The 10,897-nt window shown below is 41.3% G+C and overlaps 1 protein-coding gene across 1 annotated transcript in view; it reads right to left on the reverse strand.

Annotated features, from left to right (window-relative positions):
* The window catches only part of LOC137273928 (uncharacterized), a 52,333-nt gene extending 43,860 nt beyond the window's left edge, over nucleotides 1-8,473 (reverse strand). The window contains exon 1 of the mRNA XM_067806836.1: nucleotides 8,368-8,473. The gene's annotated coding sequence lies outside the window, so the exon portion shown is untranslated. The remainder of the gene's footprint in view (nucleotides 1-8,367) is intronic.
* Nucleotides 8,474-10,897: the final 2,424 nt, after the last annotated feature.

Genomic DNA, 10,897 nt, shown 5'->3' on the forward strand with positions numbered 1-10,897 from the left:
AAGCATGAAAAGGGGGACAGTCCAAAGCTGTAGGAGGGGTGTTGACAGTGACGACACACAGCATGACCTACAGACAGAAAGCCTTCACTTCTGTTAAGTTTTCAGGTCAACCGGTTTCATCCGAGCGAAGGACTCACGGTCTCTCATCTTCTAAACTCACTGCACGTAAGGTCTGATAAGCGGTTCACGTTTCTAATGAAGAATATTGCATTTGTCGAGTCTGATAGTCATTGGAAAAGGACTTGATCATGACTAAGAGTTTTTTTTTCGGTGTAGATTCTCCATCTTCAAGAAGTTCAAGGTCGACCATGTACTGGTGGCGAGTAAGAGATGGACTGAGGACGATAACCCTAAGATCCCCACTGCTAAGAAAAACGCTAATCGGGTTTGGCGAGAGACGCTTAATACGAAATGAATCGTCCTGAAATATTTCTCCTTTAATGGAATTGGGTTCTGAGGTTCTGCATATCTCCCTTTCAGCCCCACCCCCACCCCTCTGGGGGAGGTCGACCTACAACTCATCAAAGACTTCAGTAAAACAAGCACTCGTTCAAGAAAGTCAATACAGTCGAGTGACCTCAAAATCCATAAGCCATAAGCTTTCCCGTAATAACTCCAGCACATTGAGACGTTACGATGCTGAGGTTTTGAACCTCCCAAGATTATTTGTATAACTAAGAACTGATTCTTGGAACTTCAGCATCTCCCTGCAAATATACCGTTATAAGAGGAGACGAAGATCTTCACGGTATGCTATAAGTGCAGCGAGACACGTAACACGGCGGACCTTTTGGAATGGGTCAAATCAACTTTGGAGAAGCGTTTTCGGTTCTTGCAGAAACAAGAAGCGCACTCCCTCTGTCCACAAGAGATTTTACAAACTGAAGAAGTATGACGGGACACAAAGAAACAGTTTCCAATATCGATTTCGGATAGCATCAACACCTTAGTACATGTACCTGTATTCCTGTAGTATACCCAAACTTGCAGTTGTGGGACATAGACCCCAGCTAAAAACAAAACAATTCATTGGAATCCATGGTGGTCTTTTTCTTATCGGTCTCATTCACTGAATTGCCTGTACAATTGTTTAAAATCAGTGTGGAACAATTTATTTTGTTTCTTTCTTCTCCTACTTTCTTTTTTATTCTGTCCAAATATATAAATTAACCTTCCTTTTTAAATACTCTTTCCAAACTGATTGTCTTATTTACTGTCATACATTTTTCCGAGCAATGTATTTTTAAGCAAGGTTCAATCCAGAACATATCTACTCTTTGTCACTTAATTTTCTGTGGAATTGGCTTATTTTTTGTTGAGTTTGCTTATTACCCTTTATGGCTCTTTGTCATAGGCGACAGTGCGGTCTTCCTCCAGCGATCAGGAAACCCACACCAGTTGAGGTATTGTAGAGATTTGATTATAAAATGGCTTGAACAAAATTTACAATGGATCAACCAGAAAAGCTTTACTAGAAAAATGACTCGGAACAGACCTGCAAATGCTTTAGGCCAACAGCGGCAGTTGCAGTTTGAAGGCCGTCATGCAGAAGTGCATCGGGCAGTTTCGGAAGTCGTAGATAATCAATCTCCATCATTAAATTATTTTTACAATTACCATTACTATTATTGATTGAAAAGACATAGTTTTTAACGAATGCCGATGTTATCTAGCATCCTGCGTTTGACAAAATACAAAAATATACAAAATACATCAGACTGGCAACTGATTGATTTATGTGTTTTTTCCTGAACACTACGACTATGGAGTTGAAAGGTTAAGGATCAGGTTTAGCAAATACATTCATCGTGGTTGACTTAGTTGTCTAGTTCTCCGTGGAATTCAGACTACAGGTCATTGATTGCTGACTCTACTCCACTTTACATGTAAACAATAACGACAAAAGTGTCGGTGATTGATCTCTTCGTTGACATGATATTGTTTGGTGTTTGGTTTAAGAGGAGGTGTAAGCCTAAACTAACATTAGATATCAACCTGCTGGATGGTGAGTGTTGCATGAATATTTGAAGAAAATAAACTGTTATGATCATGCCATCGAACTTTAGAAATCTTATCGAATTTGAGCATCCATGTGACCATCGTCAAGACACGAAAAACAAGGATGCTTCTCTGACAAGAAGCAGTTCAAGCGCCACGAACATGCTTCGTGTTCAATAACAGTGTACCGGAAACATTTTCATTCATATGAGTGCATTATCGATCACGGGCTATATTTTCGAAGATCTCCTAAGGCTAAGATAGCCGTAAGTTAATCTTAATGTATGACACTTACAACCATCTTAACACTCGCAGAGCTTCGAAAATCTAGGTCGAGAATCCACTGTAACGGACACCAGACAGACTGTTTCAAATCAGGTAATACCGTACGACTCATTTGTAAGATTGAAACGCTACCATCTTTCACAGCGTTTTGTGTTCGAATTTTTGTGCAAGTTATACTCTTCACAAAAGGTAGGGGAACTTCAGTTTTAATTTACGATTGGAAAACAATGGGAGATATATCGGAGCCAATCAGTGTTGATATTATACGAGCTGGCATCAATAAATTTTGATTATCACGTAGACGTTTTCAGGGTAGAAACTACATTTTGATTTTTTTACCTTAAGATTCTGTACACAGTCATTATCCACAGTGACACATTTCTCCCAGCATTTCTTGACATTGTGCAGACGGCTTAAAAAGACCCCCTAATTTCACGGGAAACCAACACTCCGCCTCTTCAATGACCTCAGTAGCATCACCAAAATAGAGTCGCCATCTTCGCAGATCTGTGATCGACTTGAAAATTCCTTTTACATCTCACAACAGGATCATAGGATCGAAGCCATCTTCGCCATAAACAGATTTCATGTCCTCTTGATTCTGTCGGGCAGTGCAACCCTTCAGTTGCAAAAACTTGATAACACTGAATGGCTCAATCTTCTGTAAGCATGGGGCTACTCGTGTTTAGGATCAACTACCAGAAGATTGAACAAAGTGAAGTAAATAAGGATCACTGATGTTACCTTATAATTTTCAACATAATTTCTCAATAAATTCATGGCGATAGTTAGAATTTTTGTATATTCATTCGTAATGATGAATTTGTTGAAAGTGCATCGACACTGGTACTTCCTCATGACCATACTTGTATGTACAGTAATCGCTCGGTGTATGACGTGAATGTGCATGTGAATGACAGCCTATGTACGTGTCCCCTGCCTGACGCTCGGCATTAAGGGATACACCCAAGACTAGTGTTTGAGTGGAGGAGTCATACTAAACCAGGATATCTTAGTGAGGTAGCATTATACACCAAGATCAAGTCTGGGCTAGTACTAGCAGCCAAACATACACACACATGCATGTCGTCGTATGAACGAAATATTCTCGAGTACGACCTTAAACCCCATTTCACCTCATCTCACCATGCATGTGTATGGAGCTACTGCGTTGCGCACATGCATCCCATGACTAGTATTTAGGGGCCGTGATAAAAAGGAACGGTGGTGCGTTCATATGATGTCTGTCTGAATATTGTTGACGCTTATGCTTCCCATGCGTAGCCCTAAGAATTCGTAACTTTGATCGTAGCCAATGTCTTCAGAATGGGCTTACGAAGTTCGTAAGATTACGAACGTTTCGCGAATAGCCTGGCATGTTCCCCTACTCTTTTGTAAGAATATTAAGTAACGAAAACTGAGTGAGTTAGTGTCTGAGTGACTGGGTTTTAGCACAACATTGTATTTGATTTGAGGGCACCGGAGCGAGGCTTCACACATTGTGCGGAATCGAACCGGGTCTTTGGCGTAACGATCGAAAGCTTTAACCGCAAGGCTCTCAATCGCTCTTAGAGTTCTAACGCTGTATGCCTAGGTATTGGTAATGTTACGATGACGGAAATAAATTTACTGGTAACCCGAAACGACACATGCACGTTAAAAGCTACGTACACCAACGTATGAGTGTGTTTTTATTTGCCTGTTTTACTTGTTATCAGTCGTACAATACGTTGATGCTGTTTCTTTCTGGAACACTGCCAACAATCACCAAGTTAATGCGTCACCATGGTAATATGAGGTCTGAGCCCTGGTTGGAAATGCGTAATGAAATCGATGCGACCAGACCAGTTTTGAAAGTTACGAGTTCAGCAAATGTCACTACCCAATAGCAAATTACCAAAACAAGAGATGGCTGATAACAGTCTTATATAATATGAACTGAATAAAAAGAAAATAGGCGATATTCTATATCGATATTTAATCTATATTTCCTTTAATTTTCCGATTTGTGATTGCCGGGTAGCCTTGTGGTTAAAGCATTCCTTCGTCACGCTGAAGGCCCGGTTTCGATTCCTCACATGGGTACAATGTGTAAGGTCCATCTATGGTTTCCCCCAACCGTGATACTGCTAACGTATTGCTAAAAGCGGTGTAAACTAATAATTTAAGACTAATTGTTAATATAGTTTATGATGTACAAAGTAATATTGAAAATGTTTTCATTTTCATAAAATATGACAAAACTATATTATTCAAAGAATCAAAATAATCGATATGTATGATTTGAACTTGATCAAAGTTTGGTATGAAGTTTTGAAAGGATCTTATTTTGTGACGTCGTTGTGAAGGTTGTCATGATCGCTGAGTTGTGTGAACAATTAAATGTACAGTTAATACTTGTTCTTGCTGAAAATCAGTTATCCCATATTTGAACATTAAGATTCCATTCTTGTCTGTGAACATAAAATACAATCTGTTTCACTGTGAACAATACGGGCATGAACGTTGGAGTCGCTAATAGGAAAACATAGCTTTGTTTAGCAGAGGTAAACATCAGTTTAATATTAGTATGTACATTCTGGTTCTGCCCCAAGCACAAAATGAACTACCCGGAAAACGAAAGTTATCTCTTTAAAAGTAACTTATTAAAAGCAAATATGCTGGTATAGGGTGGAACCCAAGCAGAAAACATTCGTCAAAAGGCAACCGGGTACCGAGAACACCACAGGTGTCAGAAACCTTCGTGCGAATCGTGCATTAGTCCAAATGCACTTGCATGATTGTGGCATACAGATGTACCGATGTTGGACAGCGCTAGCATAAAGTAACCATCACGAATATGCCAACAAGCACAACGAGACAGGGCAAATGGTATGTATCGGTATCGGCCGAAGACCGCTGCATTTGGCACATTCCGCTGAACAGATTCATGACGGCGACAGCACTAGGACACGCCGTCATTAGACTAACAGTCCGAACGATTAGTTTGGGCTTCTATAAAAGCCAGCTGTCCATTCCGTGGAATTGTCCTGCGTCGTCTACACTGTCAACGACGCCAGCGGTGGGCACGGTTGGTACGTCGGTGATAGAGACGGGACTGGGAGAGAGTGCTCTTTACAGGTGAAAGTCGGTTTAGTCTGTTTAGAAACGATGGCAGAAATCGAGTTTTTTGACGTAAATTAGAGCGACCCTTGCCACGCTCGATAAGTTAGTTGATCCGCATCATTGAAAAGGCGTCATCGCGTGGAACGACAAGACAGCTTATCATCCGAGGAAATCTGAATATCCAGCGTTACAGGGATGAGGTGTTGTGACATTTTCACGATAGCAGCCAATAGGAGACATTTTGCAGCACGACAAGCTGGGCCTCACCCCTCAAGAATTGTTCGAAAATACGTGCATAACGTCGGCATTTTGTCTCCGCAAGCGCGTTCTCCAGACATGAACCCCATGGCACATCTCAAGTTGATGGTCAGCTGAGACAGCGAGTGCCACACGTCCAGCGATCCAAGAGAAACTTGAACAGACACTCTTGGACTGATAGAACAGGATTCCTGCTGACGTCATCCCCATTTGCGTAATTTTTACTTTTGCCCCTTGACTCTTTCTTAACGAAAATACAAGACCAGCATTACAATGAATTGTCAGTCAATTTAATAGACAATGATTACTGTTTGCAAATTATTATCGTAAATCTTATCATACATCTTTGTTTCTAGTTTTGGTCAAGTGAAGACAGTGCTAACTTTTCGTGTGTCCGTTAGTATTTTTTATGAATAGCGGGTTAGTAATTTTGGGAACACCTGGTGTCATCACATCCATCCAAGTAATTTTTCACATCTATTTTTCCCTTTATACCAGGCGGAGTTTGTTTCTGAGGATAGTCGGAGACGGTCTTCTTTCACAGTGATAGTCGGAGATGGTCTTCTTTCACAGTGATAGTCGGAGATGGTCTTCTTTCACAGTGATAGTCGGAGATGGTCTTCTTTCACAGTGATAGTCGGAGACGGTCTTCTTTCACAGTGATAGTCGGAGACGGTCTTCTTTCACAGTGATAGTCGGAGATGGTCTTCTTTCACAGTGATAGTCGGAGACGGTCTTCTTTCACAGTGATAGTCGGAGACGGTCTTCTTTCACAGTGATAGTCGGAGACGGTCTTCTTTCACAGTGATAGTCGGAGATGGGCTTCTTTCACAGTGATAGTCGGAGATGGTCTTCTTTCACAGTGATAGTCGGAGATGGTCTTCTTTCACAGTGATAGTCGGAGATGGTCTTCTTTCACAGTGATAGTCGGAGATGGTCTTCTTTCACAGTGAATCTCTGTATTACATAAATCCGAGTATCGAACATGGGAGTTTTGGACGTTAACCACCTCGTCATAAGCCCTGAAGACGTCCACCAAAGGAGACGCTCGTGGAAACATAATCCGGAAATATCTAACGGACGCAACTCCGTACCGCGCCTAACAAGGCCACTTAGGAAGCAAATCTTCGATTTTGAAAGGTGTAACATCTGTTATGATAAGTTTGTTTCACTCACTGGTTACTATAGTTCGCATTTGAGTAACGAATCGAATCGTATGACACGACCATAGCATTAGCTATCTAATCTAATCTAATCATGAGCGACAAGAAAGTTACGAAACTGTGAAAGAGATGGCGAACGTGACATGACCATGGTTGTGAGAGGGTGCTATTTTAATAAAGACAAGGTTCAATTAATGGCAACACTCGCTATTACCATTATATTCATGAAATGTGTCTCTCTTGTACACATAGACAGATGAACAAATGTCACCTTCCATCATATGACAAAGGTACTATTAACTGAGTATTAACTCAGTCTTGACATTCATTTTTGAAAAGCAGTGTAAATATAGTTAGCAGTGTGCCTAATGAGGTAACTGTTTTCACTTTACATTACAATGTTGAACGTGCACTTGGGGACAGTGGGTTGTTGGCCCAGTGGTTAAAGCCGTCTGTCGTCACACTGATGACCCTGGATCGATTCCCCACATGGGAACAATGTGTGACGCCCATTTCTGGTGTCCCCCGTCATGATAATGCTGGAATGTTGCTAAAAGCGGCGTAAAATTACACTCACTAATTATGTCAATTACAATTAATTACTGACATGTACAACGTCAGTGCCAAAGAGTACCCAGGCTTAACAATCCTCGGAAAACAAATTCTTTTAAGTTTAAAGAAAAAGCTGAGACATTCATAAAAATAGATCACTGAATATCTGAGATGACACCAGGTGTTAATGAAACGTTTATCATGCCGTACCGACAGCGCCCGCCGCTCAGTGAAACTAGGTGGAGGGGGGGTAACTGGGTGGGTGTATACTGTATACTCATTGTCATGGATTGTGGGCACTGTACCTTTAGTTGCACGTCAACTACCTACATCACTGATGGCGTGCTGCTCACATAAACCATGACTTGTCCTACAGTCACTGAAATAACACGACGGGTTTTAAAAAAATTCTCACATGAGAATACAAATGAGAGCGACGTTTGTCTGGAATGGTTGGCTCCGCTGTGAATGGATAATGTTTCAGCCTAAAACACATGTTGACTTGGGTGTAGACAACTCCGAGACCGCATCTGCACCGCAGTGATTAACTGTCGTAACTTCATTGTAACAACACATGGAGAACATTACAATTGACTTCTCATGTCTAGAACTGTATGTATTTACCCACTAATTCATTATTGTATCTATTTACCCACTATGCTCTGGACTGACTTAATGGACGTTGTAATATATTTGTGAAATGTATATGAGTGAGTATATGAGTTAAAACCATATGCATATAATACAGTAGAAACATGAACGCGCGAAACTAGTCTTCCACTTTTCGATCATGAAAACAGAATTCACCCTGTTTCTGATGAAAAAACAGGTGTACGCTCACGATGTGAGTGTACATCACGCAATGAGACGATCAATGACTACTTACTGTAGGTACGTTGTAGGGACACAGCTTCCAATGGCATTCCTTCCTCTGTACCACCACCTATAGCTGTATGACCACAACATACACATGGACAAAGTAATTAAGACTAAATATCAACATTACCTTTATATTGTCCCCGGATTATCTTCAAATCCCAGTGTAAGTGACGGATATAAGCAAACGTGGGTCTGAACACGCGCCCGTGCCTTGCCTTGCCTAGCCTCTCTGTCAACGTGTTTGTCTCGACATTGATTTTCTACCCGCTAGGCGATATACATGGAAACGGAAACACAATGATTTTTAGATCGATCTGGATGGAAAGCTTCTCATGAATTTATCATATCCACAGCACAACAATAGAGTCGGGTGTTTAATGTCGTAAACAGACAATACGGGTGTTTCACAACCTCATGTATATATACTTCTGAATTGTTATAAACATGCTCTGAAATGTTTGTGTTGATGGTGTGTTGACTGTATTGCAAAGCGTGTGGTTTACCAAGAAATGACAGCTGTGGGGAAATCTACCCTTGCTGTCTGCAAAGACAAGCGATTCATTTTCGGCGAGATGCCACCGTGTTCAATTTGATTGGCTGAAAGGAAGCGGTCGACAAAGGGAAGTGATGGGACTCATGAAGGGTTTCCTCACAAGCTTTGATAAGTATACGATGACTCCCAGATGGACTTGCAGAAAGGGTCACACACTGAATAAAAGATTTCACAGGTCAATACCAGACGCAGTCATTTGCATCGCTTCAACTTTTATTTCGTGAACAGGGAATTTTACAAGTAAAACACATTTGCTTAGTTGCACCCATTAGTGCGTATACCTGTCTTTCGTCCTATGTTTCTGGACGTCGACAAATAAGTGATGCTCTTACCCAGAGAAGTCATCTGGCAACTCCAGAAAACTGGTATTGACAGACTGACATAATCGTATGAAAAGATTAAGTGTTCTGCAACCACTTCCACCATAATAAACAGCACTGGTATGTGTCCAAGTTGTGCTAATTATTTCCAAATCTGTTATTTATTAATGCGAAGCTTACATTTGCTGTCATAGGATGGAAAATCCAATTATTATGGTAAATGCGTTCAGAATATAACTGCCACAACATTTCCGTTCCTTTAGAGCTGTTTAAGACTTTCGTTCCGGATAGCTGCTAGAAATTACTTCCGGTCGATCGTGATACACCGTGCAAAAAAAGTAACGGATCCTGAGAATCATCAATGCATGTCTTTTGTTCTGTATAAATAGGTAAATGGAAATGGTCAGGTCTTTGAAGTTGGCGATCAGTCGAATATCATCCAGTTGATAGCACAATAGGTTACAGAAGGTCGTGGTCCAATTCGAAATTTTCATTTTGTTACCATGGCTACTAATACAGGTATCAGGTGTGATGGCAACACGTCGACGCCTAACGTAGATGGGATTTATGGTGGTGTGTGGACCTGTGCGTTGAGCTCTCTGATCAGAGCCCAGATTTTCGAAACTCTCTCAGCGCTAAGGTAGTCGTAAGTGCCATAGAGTAACATTAAGCTACGACTGTCTCAGCTCTAAGAGAGCTTCGAAAATCTAGACCCAGGTCACATATCGGTTACGGAAAGATGGACGTGGAGATTCCTTGGATGGGTGACCGTGTTTTTGCAGCTTGACTCCTGAGAGGCCCCTGCCCCACAACAAAGCACATGTTAAACATGTAGTCTCTCCTTAGGCAAATGAGTTTGTTCAAACATGCCTCTGTTCACCCAGCAGTAAGAAATGGAGAATAGTTGGAGATGGAGAAATGGTGGGTTTGACTTGACGTTAGCGTTGAATCCCGGATGTGGTAAGTAGGCAAGCGGCCACTGTTGAGTACTGGTCATCACAAGACGTGCACGATTTGCTTTTTGAGGAATACACACCAGCATGTGCCTTTTTATCTTTCAAAATGAAACGCGTTTAACAAATGACCCCACAAACTGCGCGGTGATGTTGGCATCATGGTATTGGCCCTTGGTTCTGGTTTAACTTGTTGTTTACCGCGGTTCTCAGCAATAGTCCAGTTGTATTGCGGAGGTCTTTAACTACGTGAGTCTGGACCAGACAACTAACCTCATCCGCATCGTCCAACGCAAATGAGATACGATGACGTGTGTCAGCCTGACCACCCGATCCTGTTCGTCGCCTTTTACGGCCAACCTTGCCAGAGGCGTCTAACCCTGACGTTCACGTGTCTGGAGAACGGGGATACCACGACACACCACAGATACATGTGCTATGTTCCCGAAGTTTAATCTCAAGACCAAACAATCTGTACTTTTTGCATAGTATCTGTCGCCTCGAATTTCAGATTGTTTAAACTGTCCTTTCGTTAAGATGCATTAAAATAAAAGATAGGTATTTACAATGTCATCAACTGAGACGGGACTTATATATTGGAATATGCAGCTGAACAATATACTCGAATAATTCTGACGGCTTTATTTCAAAGAAAGTCAAACTTCCCGCTATTTATTTTGACCATCATGCTTCAGAAGCTACAAAATCAAAAAGGTTTCATGTTACTTGTCAACACGTATGGTTGAAATGATTGGTTGTTTTGGCGCTATCGTGCTTATCGTCCTATCATTTGAATGGCAAGTGGGTCTCCATACTCTTCTTTGATACAAC

The sequence above is a fragment of the Haliotis asinina genome, chromosome 2 (genome assembly GCF_037392515.1).
Source record: "Haliotis asinina isolate JCU_RB_2024 chromosome 2, JCU_Hal_asi_v2, whole genome shotgun sequence".
Classification (NCBI taxonomy): Eukaryota; Metazoa; Mollusca; class Gastropoda; order Lepetellida; family Haliotidae; genus Haliotis; species Haliotis asinina.